The sequence below is a fragment of the Protopterus annectens genome, chromosome 1.part1 (assembly GCF_019279795.1).
Source record: "Protopterus annectens isolate FY-2018-M chromosome 1.part1, PAN1.0, whole genome shotgun sequence".
NCBI lineage: Eukaryota > Metazoa > Chordata > Ceratodontiformes > Protopteridae > Protopterus > Protopterus annectens.
In genome coordinates this window covers 1,075,691,431-1,075,718,280 of record NC_056726.1, presented here as the reverse complement: position 1 = coordinate 1,075,718,280, position 26,850 = coordinate 1,075,691,431, and the positions used below count along the sequence as shown (strand labels likewise).

The 26,850-nt window shown below is 41.2% G+C and overlaps 1 long non-coding RNA gene across 1 annotated transcript in view; it reads right to left on the bottom strand.

Annotated features, from left to right (window-relative positions):
• LOC122813596 overlaps positions 1 to 26,850 on the bottom strand; it is a 244,637-nt gene that overhangs the window by 156,790 nt on the left and 60,997 nt on the right. The window lies entirely within an intron of this gene.

Genomic DNA, 26,850 nt, shown 5'->3' with positions numbered 1-26,850 from the left:
TGCCAATATGCTTCTGCTAGCTTAAGCAGGGAAGTAATCTTAGACTTATTCTCCTCATGTTTCAAAATGTTCACTATATTTGGGTCTTGTGAGGTCAGCAGATGTGTGGAGTCCCACAATTGCAGATCTATGCATGTAATCGATTTCAAGGAGGCCCATCCTTCCTTCAGAACGGGGAATATATAATCTTGGTATGCACTGATGTTTATAAATCATTTGGTGAGCATGAAGCATCCTTCTTGTTTTCCTGTCTAATCTATCCAACACATTTTGGGGCCAGTCATTCACTCCAAAACCATAAGTTAGAACAGGAAGAACAAATTGGTTTATAGCTTGGATTTTGTTCCTAGATTTGAATGCTGTTTTCAGGATTAATTGAAGTCTTCTAAAGTATTCCTTTCTAAGTTTTATTTGAATTTCTTCATATTTTATTCTTGGTACTTCCTCAATTCCCAAATATTTATACACTCCCTGTTGCTCAAATTTTTTATATCACATTCTTGTCCGAAATTGATGTTTTCTTGGTGTTGCAGTTTTTCTGCTTTAAAGGTTGCTTTTGCACATTTATCAAGACCAAATGACATTCTTATATACACTGAAAAAGTTTTGACAACTTGCAGTTGTGCTGTCAGTTCCTCATCTGATGAGTTATACAGTTTTAAATCATCAATAAAAAGAAGATGAGAAGTCATTACACTTTGTTCTTTTCTAGGAGCCAAATTATAACCATGGCCTAAGCTGTTAAGTAGACAGCTTAATGGGTAAAGGGAAACACAAAAAAGCAGCTGTGACAAAGAGTCACCCTGGAATATCCCCCTTTGAATTTTTATCCCTGGAATAATAATTTGTGCTTTAACATGGCTTAATTGCAAAGTAGTCTGCCACTGTTTAGTGGTCACCGTAATGTACTCAATCAGTGTAGGGTGTATCTTATACATTTTAAGCACACTTTTATCCATAAATCTGGGATACTGTCAGATGCCTTTTTGTAGTCAATCCATGCCATAAATAGATTCTTCACCTTTGTAAAGTTCTCCACTATGACTTTATTTAACAACAAATGGTCCTTTGTTCCATATGAATTTCTTTTATTGCCCTTTTGTTCTATTGCTGTAATTGAGTTTTCTCCTAAATGACAATAAACTCTGCCAGCAACAATTCCAGTATATAGTTTATATGTCATCAGAAGGCAAGTTATTGGTCTATATTTTTTAGGGTAGCTTGCAGGTTCACTCTTATGTAGGAGCATTGTTTTTCCTGCTATTAGCCAGGTTGGTGTCTGTTCAGAGTGATCATATAAATAGTTCTTACTCATGGTTAAATCTTCATGCAAATATATTAATACTTTTAACCAGAAGTTAGGTATTGCATCTGGGCCTGGGGTTTTCCAGTTAGAAGGTTTTCTTAACTTTGTTTAAATCTCTCTGGTTGTTACTTCATCCCATTTCATATCCTGCACCTTTAAACTTCTTATTCTTTCTTTAACTTCTAGCCATTTAGCATCTGCTTTATGTTCCACAGGATCTTCACAGATTCTTCTCCAAAATGCATCTATTTCTCCTTTTTTTGGTGGTCTTTCAATTCCTTTTACCTTGTTTCCCAATTCTCTATAAATCTTTTTTGGGTCGTCAATAAATTGCTAATTTTGTACTTTTCCATTATATTTATCTGTGTATCTTCTAAGTTTTTCCGCCCATGCTGAGATTTTTAGTCTTGTTATTTGCTACAGCGTATGATAGGTACTCTTCTGTATTTTACACTTCACTTCCTCCTACTGTGATACTAATCATCTCCTACTAAAATTGCCTCATCTGCCAAATGACCTCTTATTTTTGTACTAACATTGTCAGTAAAGCTTCTCAAAAGTGCAATTCTCAGCAATCAGACAGTACAATATCAGAGTACTTGAAACAATCAGCAGATAAAGATGTTAAAGTGCAAAACAATAAAATACTTATTTTATTTGGCAAGGATGGCACAGGATTTATTCATGACCCTCTCAGATTTTGGCAAGGATGCTAAACAGATGGGAGCTCTAGGAAAATTATGATTTGTAGTAGAGGAGGTTAACTTAAAAGAGCAATATTTGTTTGCTGAGTGCTCATTCAGTATTCTAGACCTTTGTAAACCAATGAGTGGGAAAAGTACTTGGCCTACACAACTGACAAGAACATTCAAAGATGGAGGGTGGGAGGGGCTTATGTAGTCAGATTATCGTTGGCTTTTAAAACCACAACAAAATGGTGGAAAGGTTGGGCAAAAATATTCAAGCAGCTGTTAACAAGCCAGACAAATCAAATAAAGAAACTTGCTCTCAGTGGCAGCATGTGAGCCAAAACGGCCAAGAAATTGTTTTGGTCCAGTGCAATATAGAGAGTTAAACAAACACCAAGAAAGCAATCCAATCAGTAAAACAGGTCTGTGCAAACCAGGTAAACCAGATCAAAGAGCTTTTACTATACAGCCAAGATCTCAAAGAGGCTAATTGCAAGTGCTTTTGCCTTGATTTTGACAATACTGTCTCAGCTAAAGAAGAAAACAGTTTGCTTACAGAAAAATTCAAGCTGCTGTTAAGAAGACAGACAAATCAGATCCAGAAGCTTGTTCACAGTGTCAGCATGTGAAGGAAAATAATGGTTACATCTATTTCTTTGTTTTCTGCTGCTTCTGATGTTGCTTGGGTGTTTTCTGTTATTTTTTTTGCATTTTTTCTTTTTGACTCAAAGATATTGGTATTGTTCATATTTTCTTTGGTTGATCTTCTTATGTTTCTTCACAATTGTCATTCCCCCGGATTCAGTAATCTTCCGCACAGGACTAACTTAGTCCTGCACGGAAGCGCCTGTGTAGGAGCAGGATGGCAGTGCAACATGCATAATAATGAAGGCGCACTACCTGAGCTACTAGGCTTACACGGAACGTGTACGAGTGCAGGGGGCATGTCTGAGAGCAGAGCTCTCAGAATAAACACGTCCCTGCAATGTAGAATAGCAGAAGCAGTTAAGAAATGAGTGAGATCGCTCATAGGTGTCCTCATATCCCCACCAACATTATGCATGTGTACAACAGCAGCAGCAGGACATATAAATTAAAAGAAGAAACACTTTCATTTTTTTTAAAAAAAACCCGATGAAAGCTAACCGTAGGTGCACTGGTGTGCCCATCGCTTAGCTACGGTTAATGCAGCTTAAATGGCTGAAGAGGATAACAGGGAAAATATATGCAAATGAAGCAATATAGCAGTAGTGTAGTGGGAAGAGCACTCATATTATGATCAGGCATTTCCGGTTTGAGCACCGCAGCAGCACATTCCATTTTCCACGTGAAATCTGTATATGAGCAGTTTTTGCCATATAACCTACAAAATAACATTTAAATGTGAACTGGAGAACTGCATTAAATGCACATGTGAACTGTCAGTATCATAATGAATAAGGCACTAGTAAGCATGTTTAAGCACAAATAAGCAGTAGTAAGCTTATATAAGCACTAGTAAGTGTGTTTAAGTGGGTTTGCGTGGAGGTAAGCATTGCTTCACAGATTAAGTAGAGTAGAAGCTAACTGAGTATAAAAAATTGTATCCAGAAGTAAGTACTGCTAAGCTCCGCGCAAGCCTGTGCATACCCACTTACAACTGCTTTAAAGTTTCTTAACCACTCAGTATCTAATGGCCCATGTTCTGCCCAGCTGCAAAATAAACAGCCTCTGCAAGTCTTGAACCCAAACCCCTGTACACTACAGTCACAGTAGTTAACCAGTAAGCCATCATAGCAGTACATAAGACTGTGGTTTCAACAAATAAATCCTCCCCATAGGAAAATCAAACTGAACATGTAAAAGGAATCTAAAACACCATGAGGAAAGACTACTGCAGGGCCAGTACCAGGGCTCTCAGTATAAAGTGGAGGCCTGGGACAGTCTCGCCCGTGACCTCACCAGTGCCACTGGTATCCCCCAGACTGGTGAGCAGGTCAGAAATCACCATGCTGACCTGAAGCAACAGAGGGGTGATCTCTTGGAACAGTGGATCCAAGGAGCAAGACAGATGGCTGATGCCCCAGCACTGTGTAAGTATCCATTCTACTACATAAATAATGATTGTCTAGCTTGCGTATAGTATGGATAGGTAATGGCGAAATATCACTGTATTTCCCTGACAGCTGCAGATGAGTGGGCCGCGAACCAGCAAGCCCATGATGCTAGGCTGCAAAGGCTGCATTGCGAGGCATGTTAGTAATATTCCTGCATGTACTGTCATAACGAATAAATATAACAGTTCTGGAAAATGTTGTACAAATATAAAACTGTATTGTGTATGGGATGTACTGAATAACCCAGACGATATGTAGCAGGAAGACTGTCATATAGGTTGCATGGAAATAAAGGTGTAATATCTTCTGAATAAAAGTATAACCCCTGGAGTGCTTGTGTACATCTTGATTACATATGTTGTTGTAGTGTTGCATTCTGTAAATAGTACTGCTGTATTAAGCAGTGGTACTCACACTGTTGAATGCAGGTAAAATGTGTAGGAAAGTCAGTATAACAATGTTGGAAGTCCCAAGAGGTCAGTCATGTAGAACACCTTAGGGAGACGTAGACAGAAACCATTGTAATGCTTTACACCAATTCCCTGATAGCCCAGTGTACTGTGATGACAACTGTAATCATTTTACCACACACAGCAGGGGTTCTAATCCCGGAAGTGGTAATAAGTTGTATGTATAATCATACCACACAACTGTACAGATTTTGTGAGAATGTTCAGCTAGAAAGCTGTATGCATAATTAGACCCAACAACTGTACAGACTGTGGCAGAATGTTCAGGTTGTTAGCTGTATGCATAGTCATACCCCTCAATTGTTCTAATCTGTCCAGTATGTCAAGATAAATGGCCCAAATCTGCTGCCTGGTAATCTGTTCCCCTCACAAATCAGTGTGATGATCCAAGAAATGTAGGCAGCTTATACTGACATATAATGGATAGTCAGAACTGAACATAAAAAGAGAATGTATATAGAAACCAACCTGTCATTGTAGCATCTCACCCAAAGTGTATGACAGCTATTCCAAAATATGTCCCATTAACACCTGCATCCTGTCAAGCCTTGACCAGAGTGTGTGCAATAACAGATTGTTAGATATGTGTATAACATCAACATGGAATCTTGGAGTATGTGTAGTATTTTTCAGGTAGTTTTAACAAAGTTTTTCTCCATGTCTAAAACAGGCAAGAGGTGTAGACTGCAGGTACAACTCAGGTCACATATATACCTGTCTACAAGCATGGAATTTGGGGGTATGTGTAGAAATGGTCAGGTAGTGTTAACAATGATTTCCTCAACAGGTATAACTGGTAAGAGGTGTAGACTGTAGGTACAACTCAGGTCACGTATATACTTGTCTACAAGCATGGAATCTGGGAGTATGTGTAGAAATTGTCAGATAGTGCTAACAAAGAATTTCTCAACAGGTATAACAGGTAAGAGGTGTAGACTATATGTAAGACACAGTCCATGCATATACTAATCTACAAACATACCATTGTACAAAGTAAGGACATTGGGTGTAATAATACATGTAAAGAATAGATCACTGCAGTGATTAAGAAAGTTGTGAAAACTACAAGGATATATTAGTTGGTAATTGACCTCTCTCTCTCACCCCCTCCATATGTCCTTAATACACAACTCAGTGGGTATGTGTACACTCGAGACTTTTGTTGGGACATATGTCCTATTGGTTTATAAATATTTACATTTGGTTCTATGCATGTGCCATGTTAAAATACTCCCATATTGGTGGTCTGTTGCCATCAATGAAACCTGCATGCTGTTGTAATGGCCACTGTTGTCCCATATATGCATGTGTTCTGCTAGATCTGCAACTGTTGTAAACTGGTGTGTTGGATTAACAGGAATACCTATGCATGCTGTTATAACTAATCCTGAATGTTGTTGAATATGACTAACTGATATCTTTCTTAAAAATGCAATACCATAGCTCGTATGGGAAGGCCGGTCAAAGAGGACCCACCTGTCTTATCTCAGCTGGCCATTGCACCAGGCACCAGCACATCTGTGGCCCAGCCTGAGACCTCCACCTCCATTAGCCCTGCACCACCAACGGGTGGAACCACCACAGGGGGTGGGGATCGCCCCCCCCGGGAGTGGGGGCGGAGAAGTATCTGTCACCTGTCATCAGGTCCGGGCCATGGTGCCTTGGGAGCTAAACAGGAAGTTTTGAGACCAGCTACACCAGCTTGAGGCCACGTGGTTCAAGTAGAGGGTGAGCCGGTCCCTTCTACCCAGCACAGCCACCTTTGGGGCCGTGAAGGTGCAGTGGTGACTGCCCATGGGTGGGGACCTCAGTCCCACTGTTTCCATTTGGAGGCTTATAGGCTTGCAACTTCCAAACACCCCTCCCCGTCCAAGGTGTTTAACCCCCACTTGTGTCATATACGTCCCCTGTATGTGTCTTGTTTGTCTTGTCTGTTAACCTACCCAACCAACCTCCCCAAATATACCTACTAACCCTCCCCAACATCCCACTCTCACCTGAAAAAGAAAAAAAAGGGCAACCTGTTCCCACAAAAAAATCTCGCCCCATACATAGCTGTCCATCACACACGTGTCCACTGGACACATGTAATCTGGTCTAACTGGCATCACAACTTATTATTTTTGTCCTCACCCCCCACCGAGGGGTTTGAGTGTCCAAACCTACCTCCAATTCAGTGAATATGCACAGCTGTTGCTGTAGAAGAAATGGGCAGCTATGGACTTTCACTACACCCTTCCTGCACATCCCTGGCTATTTTCCCTGCTGTCTTTCCCTCTTTGTGCACCTTTTTTCACCACTTTCCTATCAACCCCTTTTTCATTTCTTTTAAAGAAATTAGCACGGGGGTAAGCAGGAGTAAGAACTTTTAAGCAGCAGTAAGTGCATGGGGGTAAGCAATGCCTATACAGGTTAAGCAATTTAGAAGCTGAGTATAAGACACTGTAACCAGAAGTTAGCAGTGCTTAGCTCCGTGCAAACCCACATACAACTGCTTTAAAGTGCCTTAATCACTCTGTATCCAACATCCCGTATTCTGCCCAGCAACAAAAAAGGCTCAAACAAAGGACCCTGTACATCATACACAACATGATTTACCACTAAGCCATGACAGATATACATAACCCTGCTCTTTTCACAAACATAACATCCAGCACAATCATTCAGCAGTACAGGAAATGTAGTAATATCATATCACACAACCTCTTAATTCAAGAATTCTGGACAAAGTGTGGCAACATGTGGGTACAAATAGGGATATCTGTCAAATACTGCTCTAATACACTTAAAACTTTGCTAGTTACACAGTTATATGTACTAGAACATATATTTTGAAGGAGATGAAGTCTGAAACACAAAGGTGTCGGCACTAGTTACTTTTAATCCTGAGATCATCCATGTCAATTGCTAAGAGAATGAGGTACAGGCCAAAATTATGAGCCAAACATGCATGGATATATGGACAGATGGGTTCATATATATATATATATATATATATATATATATATATATATATCTGTAAATGTAGACAGACAGCTATATATATATATAGGGTTTTACATATATAAGTATGTAGATATACACACACGTATATATATATATATATATATATATATATATATATATATAGTCTACAGACAGAAATGTGTATAGCAGTTCCACATGGGAACAAAATCCTGAGCAACTCATTACAACATAACAGACCATAAGCACTGTTAATGGGGGTTGGAGCTCAAATGAGGGATACCAGGTAATTAGTGCTATGTTACCCCCCCTCCATAGCCCTAATGGATATGCTGTGCAATCCAATATCCAGCACATGCAGTTCTTGACTTCAGTATCCTCCACAACACAACTACAATGCCTTAACAGTAATCAAATTCACCTGAAAAATGTCAGGGCAATTTCTGTAACATATCATGCAGAAAAGTCATTCTACCGTAGGGCATGTACAATGTGGAAGGAGTACACATTACAATGGTTCAGATATGCACACACATCTATACATTGACAAATATGTTCAGGTATAGACATATATATATATATATATATATATATATATATATAGGTACATACACATATACACAGACAAAAGGTATTAGTAGCCATACATATGTAGAAGTAGTGTGGAAGTACTGGGTGCAAAGTGTATCCCTCAGCCACAAGCCCTGTAACTGGTACCTGTGAGATGTGTAGTATGTCAACCATTCCCACAAATGAGAATACTTACATTAAACATATACCCACCCACAATTCAAAGGACATGCCATGACACACAGGTATGCATACACAGAAAACCTTTATTTGTGTACTATACAATAATGCATGCCATTACTTACAGCACATAAATTCTGACATATCTAATCAGTGATGAAAAAGGCCCACACAAAACAGTAGATGTAAGCAATTTGGATATATAACATACTATGCTGTCCACGCCAAGGTCTTCAATTAGTACAACAGTAGACAAAGGATTTGCCTTCAAGATAAGTAACAATCAACAATTACAGATGTAGTTCAGCAGCCTCCAATTACACCCTGTAGTCAAGCCCTAGGGTGAAATGTATTAGTTGTGGTAATGTCAATGTATCTGTCACATGTATGGACCCTGACCAACATATTTTGTGGGAGTCCACAATATGACTGGGATGATAGCAGGAATGCTAGCAGTAAATAATGATAGGCCATAACCTAACAACCCCTAAATGTATCACAAAATGACTAAGCCTGACATATATGTGGAGGACAGGGACAGGAACACACGGCCATATTTGCAATATTGCTGTTACACACCCTGGAAATTGCTGGTGTTACAGGATTTGTTGCAACATACCCTTATGCAGGAATAAGACATCAGAAACACAAATGGATCTAGCCATGTACTGATAGCATGCAACAGACAGACTGCCAGTGATATATCCAGGACAAGACCTGTGTGGTGCACTGACAAAACCAGACAATCCACTGGCCATCATGTGGATAGGCCCACAGCTGAGAGCTATGCAGACAGACTGCATTCCATCCTGAACTACTATGTACACACAAATACTGTAAGACCAGCAATATACAAAGCACATAACAACACTACTCACGCTGTCTGTAGGTCTGGAACCTTATACAAATGTGCAGTTTGCCTGTGTCTGTAAGTCCTGTTGTAAGAGGTATTGCTACCTGCTGGCAGTAACACTGCTGCCCACATACAGGAAGGATGTACTCCATACTGGAAAGGTTAAGGGACAATGCCCATATGAGTCTGTATTTTATAGTACTGGGTTGCCATGACAGTGGTTATCTGAAGTACAACACAGCAGGCTGCATGCAATTAGCAACTGGTGCACACTGATTGGTGCAAAGCCCAACACCTGATCATGTGCATCACCTACAAAAGCCATGCTGCAATCTATTCAAACCAGCTTAATCCCTCTAGTGGAGAGAGAGAGAGAGAGAGAGAGAGAGAGAGACAGACAGACAGACAGAGAGAGAGAAAGAGAAAAAAAAATAACAAACAACAGAAAGCTGTCACAGCTGTAAAAAAAATTAACAGGTATGTAAAACATATATGTATGTAATTGAATGTAGTATGTGGTATAGAATAATAGAATATATGATGTGAAATTATTTCTATGTGCCATCAGTAGTTGTTCTTGTAATGATGTTCTGCTGAACAACTGCTCTGGACAATACTGTCTCTCCCTGTAGGCAGTGGGACATACCTGTACTGTGCAGATCAGCAATGAATGACAAAGATGTAAGCCATAATATCTGTGTTTGGTATGTTAGTGTGGGCAATAGCTGGTGGTGGAAGTACTGCCGTCGTGATAGACACATGGGTGTCAGAGCACACCACTTGCAGGACAGTCATGTTAATGTGTAATGTAGTATGCATAAATGCCATAGGTGTGTAATAGGCTTAGCTGAAATCTGTTGCCATATATACCACCCTAATGTTAGTCTCTGTTCACATGTGACACCTATCTGTGTTGCAGCAAGGCAGAACGGTGCAACTGTGAATGAAAGAGAGTTACAGAGTGTGGACCAGATGTCTGTATGCACCTCACATATAGATAAATATATGTGTGATATATAATTAGACATGTATGTCTACAGATATACAGACACACACACACACATATATATATATATATATATATATATATATATATATATATATATACATGTATGTCTACATATATATATATATACAAACACACACATAACATATTTATTCTACATATATACATGTCCCCTTCCATGATATGTGTGAGAGAACATCACGCATATCTATACTCACTGTTAGTTAAGGTGTGCCATACCTACTGAGTTGTGTGAATAGTCTGTTGTTGCAGATTTGGGGGGGGGGGCAGAAATGTGTATTAAGACATATGGAAATCTTGCTGTATGATTTCCTGAAACCTGTTTCCATCCTTATGTTTTTCAGGCAAGATGTCTTTAGGACGGCTTCCATCATATTCCACAGAGGAAATGGAGATCATCCTCAGCTACCTCACCAGTCACTATGCGTTACTGTTTGGCAGGCACATCAGCAGCAGGAGTGGACCACCCTGTGGAATGAACTTGCCCACAGGATCAACAATGTTGGACACCATAGCCAAAGTTATGAGCAGGTCCGCCATCGTTGCTTTGACCTGCTTTGTAATGCCTGCAGGTGTGCTGCTGCAGTACAGGGGGATCACCTCGCAATGGGGGGGGGGGTCATGCAACCCATCCCCCCCGACATGCGTGGAACAGCTCCTCAGCAGCCTCGGGCCTTCTGCCCATACCAATGTAAAACAAGTGTCAGACAGCATTTTGGAGGTGGGTACTACCCACACACCAGCTGAGGACTGTGCAGGTAAGACCACAGGGACCATAAGTAGACCACATTTGCATATGCATCTGCATCTGTATAGGTGGAGCATCTTCTTCTTCTTTTGGCTTTTGCCAGTTATGCGTCACCACAGTGGATCATCTGTTTCCATTTCTTCCTGTCCTCTGCATCTTGCTCCATCACACCAACCACCTGCATGCCCTCTCTCACCACATCCATAAACCTTTCCTAGGCCTTTATCTTCTCCTCTTATCTGGCAGCTTCATCCTTACCATCCTTTTCCCAATATACCCAGCATCCCTCCTCAACAGATGTCCAAACCAATACAATTCCGCTTCTCTGACTTTGTCTACAACTGTCCAACCTGGGCGAACTGGGGGCTCAGAGCTGATCCTTGATGTAATCCTATCTCCACCATAAATGCATCTGTCATTTCCACTGCAGATTTCACTGCTGTCACACTACCCTTGTACATATGCTGTACCACTCTTACATACGTCTCTGCCACTCCTGACTTCCTCACACAATACCACAATTCATCTCTAGGCACCCTGTCATACGCTTTCTCTAAGTCCAGAAAGACACAATGCAACTCCTTCTGACCTTCCCTGTACATCTACATCAACAGTCTCAGAGTAAACATTGCATCTGTAGTGCTCTTTCTTGGAATGAAACCATACTGCTGATCACTAATAATCACATCCCTTCTTAAACCAGCTTCTACTTCTCTTTACAATAATTTCATGCTATGAATGATCAATATTACTCCTCTGTAGTTACAACAGCTCTGCACATCACCCTTATTCGTATAATCCAGTACCAAAACACCATTCCTCCACTCTTCAGGTATCCTTTCACATTCCAAGATTCCATCAAACAATCTGGTAAATCATGTCACTGCCATTTCCCCTAAACACCGCCGAGCTTCCACAGGTATGTCATCTGGACCAACAGCCTTTCCATTCTTCATCCTCTTCACAGCTATCTGTATCTCTGCCTTGTAGAGCATGCATATCTGATATGTCATAACTATTGTTTGTTGATGCATAGTAGTAATGAACAGATGTGCATAAGTGCTAGCATTGTGGACTTGTACTGTTGATGTACTGTAATGCTGCACCCACCCTGTAGCAATGCCACAGCTGTGGCCACTAACATTGAATCTCTCACACTCTTATGCAGGTCCCTTCGGTATATCACCATGGCAACAGCCTGTAGCTGGTGAGTATGGTGTATGTTGATGCTTGCCAATACACCAGGCGTGCACTGGCTATGGTATATGCCATGCACACATCTAACAGACCTACCCTTAATGCATGCTATACATGTTCATGTATTGCTGCTATTACATGCACTGCATTACAGTGTTGACCAATGGACCCCCTGTTGTAGAAGGAAGTAGTAGCCCACAAAAACGACAAAAATTGATTGGCCAAAGAAGAGCCATAAAGACGACAGAGTGGACTATTGAGGATAAGAAAGAAATTATGTATTGTTACTATTATGTAAAAGCCCAGAATTTCCAGACACAAGATTTACAAAATGATTAAGAGAGAAATTAGAGGAAAGAAACATATTTCTGCAGGAAAAACTGTGCCAAGCTCCAAATAAAAATTTACTTTCATTAATACAACACATTTTTGAAAAACAGTATATAGATCAAGAAACTTTGATCTCTTTGGAAAAAGAAGCCTCTGAGGAAGTGACAAAATATAAACAGCAAAACCTAGAGATATTTGAAAAATCTAAAAAAGAAATATGGACATGGGAAAGAAAGTGAGATTTGATATGGTGCAATATTTATGCAAAGGAGAAATCCAAGTTATCTGACATACAGAAGGCAGTTGCAAAGATATTCAAAGAAAAATACAGACAAAGGCATCCAGATATGGAAAATATCACAATAAAAAGATTAAAAGCACAAAGATTTAATGTAGAAAAGATGATTAGTAAAGTAGAAGTAAAATAAATAGAAGTTGAAGTTATGGAGTGCCTGTGAAGTGAAGGCTTTAATGTAGAAGGTCTAAAACAGATTACATCACAGCATGATGGAGTGAGTCCCCAAAATAAAGAAAAGCAAGAAGATCAGGAGACGTGAAGAAGAAATATGGACATGGGAAAGAAAATAAATTTAATATGGTATAATATTTATGCGAAGGAGAAAGCAAAACTAATACAAAAAGAACAGCACCAAAGATATTTGAAGACAAATATAGGCAAAGGAATCTGGATATGGAAAACGTTATAATGCAAAAAAATAAGAAGACAAAGAGGAAAAGTAGAAAAAGAGACGAGTAATGGAGAAGTCAAAGAAATTGAGGTACTGGAACAGCTGCAAAGAGAAGGATTCAGTGTAGAAAATCAAATGCAGAAAGCACCACAAAAGGATAGAGCAATGAATATCCAAATTAAGGGGAAACCAGTGCAACATGAAGTAACTGGTCAGGTACCATATCAAGATATTTTGGAGCCTTCCATGGGAAACCAGAATAAAAGTTCACTTGATCCTAGACAGGAATGAAAGGAACAGGAAATTGTGGAAACTGATGTAGTCAATGTTGAGGAGTGATAGGCCAGTGAGTTTCCATATGACAAAACAACAGATGGCACCGGATGACATTGAAGAGAATGTGCCACAAGAAGATGCTGTAGAACTTTCTATAGAATGCCTGCAGGAAATGGAAAACAATGGATGTGCCCTCAGTATGGAAGAAAAGGAGTTAAGAGAAGAGTTGCTTGATTTAATAGACAGACAGATATATCAAGATCAATGAAGGAAATAGAATGCAGAAGGTTAATAAAACCCCAAAAGTCAGAAGCTTGATAAAACAAATGAACACAGTAATTAGGACTGTCCATAGTGATCTATGCGATATAACAGAAGTAAACAGGATATATTACTGTGCTGCTAAATTAATAACTGATAAAGTTCTACCACAAGAACATAGGATAGAGAGGGAAAGGGGAGGGGCGAAAACCATCATGGAAATATCGAACAGAGAAAACTATAAAGCAGCTAAGACAAGAAGTGTCATTGTTAGAAGATACTCAAAACAAAAAGCCAGAAGCTATGAAGTTCAGTTCAACAAAACCATATTTAGAAAGAATCAACTTTTTATTGTAAGCTTTGAAGACTTAGTATTCCTCCTTCTTCAGATCAGATCTATTCTGCACTTTTGGAGATAACAAAATTTGTTCTGTAGCTTTTTGCTGTTTGAGTGTTAATAAACTTGCCGCCTCATCCTTGTTCGAGTCCTGCTTCACTGTTTGAACTAGTTAACCTAGCGGAGACTGGTCGTGGTCTCATTGTTAGAAGATTATAGAAGAGGGAACAGATCAACAAAAATATTAAGAAAAATAGATGTGATAAAAGCAATGCGTAGTATTAGAACAGATCAGGATCTATTATGCAGCTCATTGGAGATAACAAACTAAAAAATTTCAAAACAGGTGGAAAGACTCAGAAGATAGAAAGATAAATGTAAGGGAAAAGCACAAAATAAGCAATTTACAGATGACCCGAAAAAGTTTTATAGAGAATTGGGAAATAAGGTAAAGGGAATTGAAAGACCGCCAAAAAAAGAAGAAGTAGATACATTTTGGAGAAGTTATCTATGAAGATCCTGTGGAACATAACAAAGATGCTAAATGGATAGAAGAAGTAAAAGAAAGAATAAGAAGTTTAAAGGTACAGGATATGAAATGGGATGAAATAACAGCCAGAGAGACTGAAACAAAGTTAAGAAAAGCCTCTAACTGGAAAACCCCAGGCCCAGATGCAGTACCTAACATTTGGCTTAAAGTATTAACTTCTTTACTTGAGGATCTAGCCATGAGTAAGACCTATTTATATGCACAACCTGAACAGACACCACACTGGTTAACAACAGGAAAAACAATGCTCTTACTTAAGAGTGTACCTGCAAGCTACCCTAAAAATTATAGACCTATAACTTGTCTTCCAACGACATATAAACTATACATGGGGATTGACACCGGCAGAGTTTATAGTCATTTAGAAGAAAACTCAATTATGGCAGTAGAACAAAAGGGCCATAAAAGAAAGTCATATGGAACAAAGGATCATTTGTTGTTGAATAAAGTTATAGTGGAGAACTGTAAGAAAGGTAAGAGTCTAAGTATGGCATGGATTGCCTATAAAAAAAATTGGGAGTATCCTACATTCATGGATAAAAGAGTACTTAAAAATGTATATGGTACATCATAGATCATTGGCTAACTGCCCTTGCAAGCCATTTTAAGCCTAGCCAATTATCCCTTGTGAGACTCAAACCCTGCATTTTGTGTTTGTAAGGCAAACAACTTAATCATTAGGCCACCCTCCCAACATCCTACACTGATTGATTACATTATAGTAACCATGAAACAGTGGCAGACCACTTTGCAATTAAGCCATGATAAAGGACAGATTATTATGCCAGGGATAAAAATCCAAAGGGGGATATTCCAGGGTGACTCCCTGTGACTGTTGCTATTTTTGCCTTGCCATTAATCCATTAAGCTGTCTACTTAACATATAATTTGGCTTCTAGAAAACAAAAAAGTGTAATGACTTTTCATCTTCTCTTTGTCGATGATTTAAAATTGTATAGTCCAAACCAATAACTACATACGGGGGGATGATTACGCCAAACAAACCAGACTGAAGAAAAAAAGAGATGGCCAGCCAGTTAACAGCAGAATATATAATAGAGGACCCGGATGGTTTTTATTGTAATACTTTGTCAAGTACAGGCAACAAATGCCTTCAAAAGGTACGCTGGCACATTATTGAGCCGATTTTATTTAAAATTTATTTATAATAAAAGATAACTGATTAACTACTCTTTAGTCTTTATTTCAACTGCTAATCTCTCTTGCTATCTTTCTTTAAAATTGTATAGCTCATCAGATGAGGAATTGAAAGCACAGCTACAGGATGTCAAAACTTTTTCAGATGATATTGGAATGTCATTTGGTCTTGACAAATGTGCAAAAGCAACCTTTAAAAAAGTAAAATTGCAGCACCAGAAAAACATCAGTTTGGGGCAAGAATGTGATATAAAAGAACTTGAGCAAGAGGGGGTGTATAAATACTTGGGAATTGATGAAGGATCAGAAATAAACCATGAACAAATGTGAATAAAGCTTAGTAAGGAGTACTTTAGAAGACTTAAATTAATCCTGAAAACAGCATTGACACCTAGGAACAAGATCCAAGCTATAAATCAATTTGCTCTTCCTGTCCTAACTTATAGTTTTGGAGTGATTGACTAGCCCAAAAAAGTGTTGGACAGATTGGATATTAAAACAAGAAAGATGCTTCATGCTCACCAAATGATTTATAAAAATCAGTGTATACCAAGATTATATATTCCCCATTCTGAAGGAGGGATGGGCCTCCTTGAAATTGATTACATGTGGGATCGTGGGACACCACACATATCTACTGACCTCACAACAGCCAAATGTAGTGAAAGTTGTGAAACATGAGGAGAATAAATCTAAGATGACATCTCTGCTTAATTTAGCAGAAGCATATCGGCATCAAGCAGGAATGGAAATCAAACCAGAAGTGGATAAAAATCAGGCAGCAACTAAATGTGCTAAAAACCAAAAGAAAGAATATAAGTAAAGAATCAGATGAGAAGGCAAGAAATGTGGAAAAAACATAAATATAGTTACAAGTAGAGAAAGCTTCTGGAAGAGCCTCATGTTGATCAAGAACGAACACAGGGATGGTTAAGGAGAGGTGAATTTACATCAAGAAATGAAAGGTTAATATTGGCAGCCCAAGATAGTGGGCTACGTATATGTTGGTTTACTAAGTCTATTGAACATGACGGAGAAATAGATATATGTACATTTTGCAGAACCGAATTGGAAACAGTCACACACCTTATTGCTGGTTGTGACTCTCTTATGGCACAGACTGTATACTGAAAGGGATAATAATGTGGTGAGATTGTTACACTGGAGATTGTGCAAACATTATGGTATTGAAGTGGCTGAAAAACACTGGAAACATGAGCCACAGAGAATCATAGAAATTGATGAAGTTTACATCAACAGTCCAAAAGATAGATGCTAGAAAAATGGATATAGTGGTCCAAGAAAAGAAGACAAAAGTAGCATTGATCATTGAAATGGCCACACCTAGTGACTACAGTGTCTTGCATACAGAGAGACACAAAGTCATAAAATACCTCGATCTGCAGGCAGAAACAAGAGCCATGTGGAAGAATGATACCGAGACAGTTCCAATAGTAGTAGGAGCAACTGGTCTTATAAAAAGAATTTTACAATCATATTTAGAGATGTTACCAGTTCATGTAACACCATACAAATTGCAGAAGGGGTCATTACTGGGCACATTGCGATTACTGCGAAAGAGGACTTTTGGCTAAAATTAAAGAGTGAAACAATACTAATTTTATGAACTTTATTTGTACTTTGACTTAGAAATGGGGTCCATTCCCATCATGGTATTAGAAACCCAAAACACTTGGAGAAATTAAAATGAAAAGTGACCATGATGGGGTATTGGAAAGCTATGTCAGATGCCTGTGGGATAAGTAACGTCTTGTCATTGTGAAAGTTATCCACAGAGATTAAAATAATGGTAGCATACACAGACTACAGTACAGACATGTGTGAAACATCACCCCTGTACAGTGCACCAACAGCTTATATACCAGTATTACAATGGCAACTGTAACAGATGTACACTATGGCATAATGTATTAGCATGGTCCACATTATTATCTGGGACATAGCTGTAACACATGCTGTTCAGTGTATGGGACACTGCAAATTGACACACATGTGTAGCCCATACTTGTCAAGCATCTGCAATAAGCCTGAAGGTGGGGAGCAGGTGTCAGCATGACACACCAGTGCACTGCAGCAGGGAGCCATAAGGATGACAAGAATGGCTGTATCTGCACACAGAGAGAGTCAGTAACTGTGTCAGATGTAACTCTACACCCACATAAATAGTGACGGCAGTGTGTGAACACCAAGGGGTGTGCATATGAGTAGACCTTGCAATTATGCAGAGTTGGGGACATTTGTAGGGCAGACTGACCATACACAAGCAAATGCAGATGGGTCATCCTAGTATACCCCTGAAAGGAATAGTGACTGCTGTAGTACACATAACAATGGGTGGAACAAAACTTCATGATAATTGTGTGCACACTTAGGCGCACACACGACTGCATGCAATGTGGTTAACATCCACACACCTAACACCTTTACTAGACACTGCATGTGGATGTGCAGGACATATGGCACATATCAGGCTCATGTACTGTTAATATTTGTAGCAATGTTGTCCCATGGCAGATCAAGGAATGGTGTATCACATCAATAAGAGTGTGTAGACGTCCCATAGCCATGGTATGAGCTGGCAGTTGCCAGTGTAATACTATTGGATTGTTTATACATGGTCTGGTAATGTTGAGAGCTGTAAACCACACATCAAGCATTCACGACTGACATCTGACCACACATCATCCCAGGTATGTTTTGCTGGAAAACATAGGGGCTGTAAGCATTACAGCTGACATAACTGACACGCTACTACACATTCAGCAATGGGATGTACACCTGTGATTTTCAGTGCACAGTACATGGCAGGGTGCATAACAGGTACACAGCAATACTGTGTACATGGGTGTAGTGTTCCCCCAGGGGAAGAGGTATCATCTACTAACACAGCACATGCCTCACACACATGTCTACTGTTGCTAGCATGGATCGACTATAGCTGCACTGCATGCTGTTGTGTACCATATGTTATGCATGTTGACAGATGGGTAATGGGAGGACTGTATGTAACACAGCACATACATCACCCACATCCATACTGTTGCTAGCATGGATTGACTATAGCTAAAATGCATGCTGTTGAGTACCATATGTTATGCATGTTGACAGATGGGTAATAGGAGGACTGTATGTAACACAGGACATTCCTCACACACATGTATACTGTTACTAGCATGGATTGACTATAGCTGCACTGCATGCTTTTGTGTATCATATGCTATGCATGTTGAAATATGGGTAATAGGAGGTCTGTGTGTAACACAGCACATGCATCACACACATGTACACTGTTACTAGCATGGAATGACTATAGCTGGACTGCATGCTGTTGTGTACCATATGTTATGCATGTTGACAGATAGGTAATAGGAGGAATGTGTGTAACACAGCACATGCATCACAGACATGTATACTGCTGCTAGCATGGATTGACTATAGCTGCACTGCATGCTGTTATGGACCATATGTTATGCATGTTGACAGATGGGTAATAGGAGGACTGTGTGTAACACAGCACATGCATCACACACATGTATACTGTTGCTAGCATGGATTGACTATAGCTGCACTGCATGCTGTTGTGTACCATATGTTATGCACGTTGACAGATGGGTAATAGGAGGACTGTGTGTAACACAGCACATGCATCACACACATGTATACTGTTACTAGCATGGATTAGCTATAGCTGCACTGCATGTTGTTGGGTACCATATGTTCTGTATGTTGACAGATGGGTAAAAGGAGGACTGTGTGTAACACAGGACATGCATCACACATGTATGCTGTTGCTAACATGGATTGATTATAGCTGCACTGCATGTTGTTGTGTACCATATGTTATGCATGTTGACAGATGAGCAATAGGAGGACTGTGTGCAACACAGCACATGCATCCCATACATATATACTGTTGCTAGCATGGATTGACTATAGCTGCACTGCATGCTGTTGTGTACCATATGTTATGCAAGTTGATAGATGGGTAATAGGAGGACTGTGTGTACTATCATTGTGCAACCTCACCTGTATGTGTGTGTGTGTGTGTGTGTGTGTGTGTGTGTGTGTGTGTGTCTGTGTGTGTATGTGTGTGTGTGTGTGTGTGTGTGTGTGTGTGTGTGTATCTGTGTGGGTTGGTGTTCATATCATCTGTACGCTCAATGTGGTGTAGAGGAGGGAGGATGCTGCAATGTAGGATGTGTGTGTGTGTGTGCATGTGTGTGTGGTTGTGTGGGTGTCCATGTATGTACATGTGTGACTGTGGAGTTTATGATATGGCAGTACTTCCCTTTGTGATGGTGCAGTACAAGGACATGGACTGACACAAGACGCAACAGGAATACTTGTCTGATATGTAATCACAAGACAGCTGATGGTCTAATAAGGTCTGTAGCATGGAACATGCATTGGGAGGGAATGCAGATACCTGGTATATCCTCATTATCGCATACAGCAGGGAGGTGAATGACAACACATGTAGGCAGCACTACAGATGCATTGGGAAATTACTAGACAACTGCAGGGAGTGTGTGTGTGTGTGTGTGTATATATATATATATATATATATATATATATATATAGATATATATATATATATATATATAGACATATAGATATAGATATATATATCACAGTTGTCATATGATAGGTTGATTGAGCAGCATGACAGGCATGTACTGAGGAATCCTTACACATGACACTGCAGTGTGTGACATTATGGAGGGAACGTATCAGCCCCTTACATATAGGGGCCAAGCTCACAAAGTCCCAACATACATAGGGTGAGCACTAAATGACAGCAGTGAGGCCATGTAAACAGTACTACATTCAGGTCATGGAGTTAATGGAGTAACAGGTCTTGTGTTGTGGTCACTTTTATAGGCATTTAGAAGAATGAGACGTTAATGAGTGGCATTAATGAGTGTATGTCACCAGGCATGATGCATGATGGACAACTTAAGGGAATACATGTGGGACTGTCTGGTGGAGTGTGTGTGTGTGTGTGTGTGTGTGTGTGTGTGTGTGTGTGTGTGTGTGTGTGTGTGTATGTGTGTGTGTGTGTTTATTGTTTTGTAATAGTGGACAGGTCTTAAAGTCCATTTCATTTTATCCCTCACAGGTGGCGAGGTGGGTCAGGGTCCCTGCTGCAGGCAATCTGATGTTGGTGTGCACGCAGACACTGATGATGATGAGACCATGATTGAGGCACAGGTGGGTTTGTCAGGGGTCGACACAGCACCAACATTTGACATCCTCCGCTTAGTCACCCCACCTCAGCACACAGTTTCAGTGCCCATACATACTCCATCACCAGTGGCCATAGCTGAGGGACAGTTGGTGGTTATTGACAGTGCACAGGGTAGTGTGGTGACCATGCCAGCTGTGTCTATCCACAGCAGGCATAGCCAGATGTCCATCAGGCCACCACATAGGCAGATGCACCAGGGTGCTCATGATAGGGCTGCTGGTCATCCTGCCCCTGAAAGAGGTGCCGCAACTGGTACCACCAGGTGCATGTTTCAGGCTGTCATGGAGGCACAGGCATGTATAGAAAGGTACAACAGACAGGGCCTGAGGCTGCAGAGGGCTGACTACTCTTCTGTAAGTGACAACATCTGTGAACTTGCTGCTGCCCTCCATGAACAGAACAAGATCATGGTTAGACGGTGGGGTGAGATGGTGGGCCTCCTCAACCATGGTATGTCTGTGCTTGAACACCTGGTGGGAGTGGTGTGATGGCCCTGTGGACATAGGCCAGAAACAACAACATCTGGTGGTTGATGTGGAAGTTCTAGGACTCCAAGCCACTCCTGTACTGGAAGTCGTAACCCCAGCACATCACTGGGGGTGCTGTCCACACCATACCAAAGCAGGCCTCTTGTACATGGCCCTGACCAGTCCCAGGTGGGACATGGTTCCAGCGGACATCTGCCATCATCAGGGGAGAGCAGCACCTCAAGGCCTGTACCTGCATGTGCCCTGGCAGGCACAGTCAGCGTGTCTGTGGCCGGAGGCAGTGAACTGCACACCCTGCCAGGTATGGTCTTCAGCTGTCCAAAAACACCTGTATGGGCAGCCACATGGCAGAACTGTGTGCATGCATACCCACACACTATACAAACACATGTAGAGTAACCCCATACCAACATGCACCACATCACCACACCCTGACCAAATAATTAAACCCCTCACCCACACACATGGTGTCAAATGTATGGACCACCCTTGGCATCTGGCAAACCAGCAATGCACCCTGTGCATATGATGATACCTGTGCCACATCCCTGTCATCCATAACATCAATGCAGGGACAGGCTAATATGGTTCTAATGCACACTGTGATTGTAATACAGTACAGAAATGTACTGCAGTGTAACATGTTGTCAGGAGTAATGTGTAATGCATAAATGTCAGATAGTGTAACCAAATATCTATGATGCATGCCAGCTGTTAGTAACACTGGGTGATTGTGATCTCCATAATGTTATCCATTTGTGTTGTAGGTGTACATGTGTCAGCAGGAGGATGGTCTGCAGTCATATTCCACAAGGGTTATGGCACTGCGGTGACATCATGGCTGTGACTTATCCAGAGTACAGTTGCACACATGTCACAGGATTGTCTAAAGGTTACTGCCTGTGCCACATAGACAGGTGACCCACTGGGACATGTACAATCTGCTACCATATGTAGACCCATTCACATACATGCATGCTCTTACATGGCAACACTGTGACAAGACCTCCTACCTAGGTATGTAGTGCTACTGAACTGTGTGGCTTTCATTGCACACACCACACAGCATTTAGGGTGAAGTGTGTACCAGATTACATGTTACATGCAGAACATCCACAGACATGTACATTATGGTAATGGTGGATGTAATGGTCATATATGGATAATACATAGTGTGACATACCGTCATACACACATTGACAGACATATAACAGGCAGACACACATCTGAGAGACCTGGGCCTATTGGTGCTAACTAACTAGTTCATGTATCCAATGTGTCATGGGTAGGCTGCACACAGCACATGTAACTGGGCTGTATTGTGGTCTCATTTACCTATGTGGTTGATGGTGACAGTGGTTCATAGGTTCATAGCTTGTCACTAGGCTATCATCCCTAGGGCCTATACAAGCCTATCCATAACAATTCCCTGGCTATTTCTTCCCTCACCATTTACTTCCATGGACCCCATCTAGCAGGGTGACTGGTCACCATAAAGTGGTACATGGGGCATATAACAGGTGTACCATGGTGTATTGGCAGTGTACACAGCACCCACATCCCCCAGTGGTTATTGTACACACTGGAATCCATGATGACACTCTGACATACTGACTATCACACATTGCCCATGACTGCAAAACAACCCATTGTATATCACAACAGTGGTACTACAGGGGTATGAATCTAATGCACATGCCACAGGTATAGCAGTGTGTTGCATTGCCATGCCTCAGCTATGGGGGTGCAACAACACTATCTGTACTAATGTGTGGCAATGTGTAGTGTAATAGGAGTATGTGGTCTCAGAATGGTGTACCCTACAGATATGCAGACATGCACACATACATACGCTTGCCAGACCTCAATGGGTTTTGCATGCCTATCGACCCATTTTTACAACAGTGTTGTGCTGGTAATACATGGCTCATGTAGCCATTAGGATGAGGAGTGTTAACAGGGTACATGTCATGTCCAACACAGCAGCAGCAACATATGACTATAGCAATGGGTGTTGAGGTGGTTGTGAAGGGTGTTATAGAGTTCTGACCTACAGGTGTACTAACACACAGACACTGCTATCCTCAGTAATGCACATGTACACATGTGTGAATACTGTGGTGCATTGCTGCAGGTGGTCATAGCTGTGTACCTAGCTATTGTCCAAGGAGGGATGGGTTGTGTAGGGGTTGTGCGTACATTGGCATCATGCTACCTGCCATGTGCCAGCAGGCAATCTATCAACAGACACCACTTTGGTGACCATCAGAGTGAGAGCAACATGCATCAGCCAATCCTCTGGGTGCTTTCTGCACATGGCCCCCGAAGTGATCCAGTTGAAATGTATGCAACATGTATTACAACACTTGTTAGTGCCTGTGTTGGAGACATGTACCCAAGCATGTTCTGTTGACTGTGGTAGTGTAGTGTAGGTACCCATGGCAGGGGGCCCGTACAGGTTGTTGTCTCCTATATGTGCCAGTTAGTACACAGCTGGGCAGACATGTCAGTGTCAATCAAGCATAGGTTGTCTGTATGTATCCCAGCTGGATACCTGCCATCTACACATCTGTAGAGGGACTCACAGACATCAGCTTGGCAAGTAGCTATGCAGTAGGATAAATCTGTCGACAGATGGATGTTTGACAACAATATGTATGCAAGTACTAAATGTTGTATGCCCTCACTAACATGTTCTGTACAGACAGTACTCTACAGTGGCATTCCACTTGTCTGATCATTATCCAGTAGGGGATATACATGGTGACAGAGCCCACACATTAGGAACATGACACTGAGGCCTCAGAGTCCAGCTATGCCTGTAGGTGTGCTTGTTGTCAGTAGCACTTTTAGCACTCTAGTCTGGGACAGCACTGTCAAAAGTAGTACCACCATGTTACACTAAATGCCAGTGTGACAGCATGTACCCTGGGTTACTACCCCTGCATGTAATGCATTCATATGGATAACAGTGCTGTGCAGGTCTCATATACTTGTGTGTCCCCGACATGTCACTCACACCCCTTGCTACTGTAATGACAGCATATAGACGTATGTATTGTACATGGCATTACATACACTTATTACAGATGTCTATACCCAGGGTTTGACATGGCCTTGTATGTTAAGCAGAGATTGTCTCTGAGTATACCATATGCCACAGAGTATAGCTGGAGGTTTTTGAGATGGTCAGCATAGGGCATGTGCTTTAGGCCTTTGATACTTTTAGTGATGTATTACTGCAGCCATTGCAGCTGTTACAGATGTCATGTGAGGTACATACCAAATGGGGCATTGTACTCTATAATGTGGGTAATGAGGGATGAGTACAGTGGGACAACTACCTCTGTTTTCCTGGATGAAAAGCCATTAGTGATGAGGTGTACCACATAGAAGGATCACCTCACTGTTGTGGCAATGTGGTTATTGAATTTGACACCACTGTCCACCTGTGTTCCTAAGTCTGTCATCAGACCTTTGGTGTTTAGTGTACTGCCACCTATGTGGTAATTCATGGGCACATGTTATTTCTCAAAGGGGATAACCACACATTTTTGGCCATTAAGCTTGAGCCCATGGGTCTGGCACCAAACATCTGTGTCTGTAATAACTTTTAGTCGAATACCCACATCATTTGGGGATTCAACAGTGGCTCCCAGTTTGCAGTCATTTATGAACTTTGTTAGACAGCATCCCATAGTGTTTGCATGTACTTTCTGAGAAGTAGATACCAAACATGAGTGGTCCCAGGACTGAACCCTGAGGTACTCCACTTGTCACTTGTTTGTAGCTGTTACAATTAGCTACTTTTACAGTGTGTGTTTTGTCAATAAGCCAGTTGGCACCCCATCGTGTGACGTGGAAATGCATGGCCAACTTAGTATGTTTATCTATGTTTCCAGAGTGGCAGGTGGTGCCGAAGGCCTTGGCGAGGTCCAGATAGGCTGTGTGGACCCCCTTAACCCCTTTTACAGCTCTGGAGATATATTCAATTAAGTCAATCAGGTTCAAAAGACATGATTGGCCCTTTCCAAGGCCAAACTAGGTGGGATCCAGTGTTTGAGGCTTGCCAATGTCTTCATTTATATGTTCCATTATAATGCATTCCATGTCCTTGCAGATCAGGCTTGACAGACTGATGGGATGGTAGTTCCCAGGTTCTAAGGTGGATCCCTCCTTGTGGAGTGGGATAACTGTAGTTGTGTGCCGCTCAGTGGGCACGAAGCCTGAGGTGAGGCTATGATTACACATGACACATAGGTGAGGTGTAAGTTCAGTTTGCAGTTCATGTAGTACACAGCCTGGAATGTCAACTGTTACCATGGATTCTGTATTCTTAGCTGTGGAGAGAGCAGTTTATACCTGTGTGGCCATGATTACTTGTGTTTTGCAATACTCTATGGGCGCTTTAGGGGGTGAGAGGAGGGTGAATGTGGCAGTACATTGATCTGCTAGGATATTGGCAAAATCTTTTGGATCAGTATATTTAATGCCATTCTGTTGTAGCTTGGATCAGTTCTAAGCATTGCCAGTTAGATTCATGGCTTGTTGTCTTTGGAATCTTTGGCTATTTCATATATGTAACTAGTTTTGGTGGTTACTATGAGGGATCTTAGCTTCTTACTGAGGCTGGTAAGGGAGTTGCTTGCATCCTGGGATTATCCCTCTGTCTTCAACAGTCTCTTTCTTCTGTTGTACAGTTTGTTTATGGCAGGGGTCCACCAAACTGACTGTCTTTGTTTGGAGGGGGCATCTTGGTTCTATTTGTGATGGCACAATACATGCACGAGTGGATGTGCTCACAAAGTGCCTCACTGTAGGATTCAGCAGTTGGTCTATCATCTCCCATCTCCACGGATGTATCACAGTTTCTCACGTCTAACTTGAGTAGCATGAAGTTGGCTTTGTAGAGGAGTTTTATGGAAAGTGTCCTTCCTGGGGTCTGGGGTTGGGATGTGAATGTTGACATTGAATAGCTTATGGACATAGCTGACCAATGAGGGGGTGACCACTAGTGTGGAACATCTATCCCCATGTTGCTAATGACCAGATCTAGTATATTGGAGCCCCTAGTTGGAAACGGCCATTGGATACAGAGTGATTAAGGCACTTTAAAACAGTTGTAAGTGGGTTTGCATGGAGGTTAGCACTGCTAACTTCCAGTTACAGTCTCTTACACTCAGTTAGCTTCTATATTGCTTAATCTGTGTAGGCAGAACTTACCCCCGTGCAAACCTGCTTACGACTGCTCAAAAGTGCCTTAATCACACTGTATCCAATGGGCCGTGTTCTGCCCAGCAACAAACAGCTCCTCCAAGGCTCAGACCCAGGACCCTACACACCACAGACAAAGTAATTTACCACTAAGCCATACGAGATACTAATACATCTG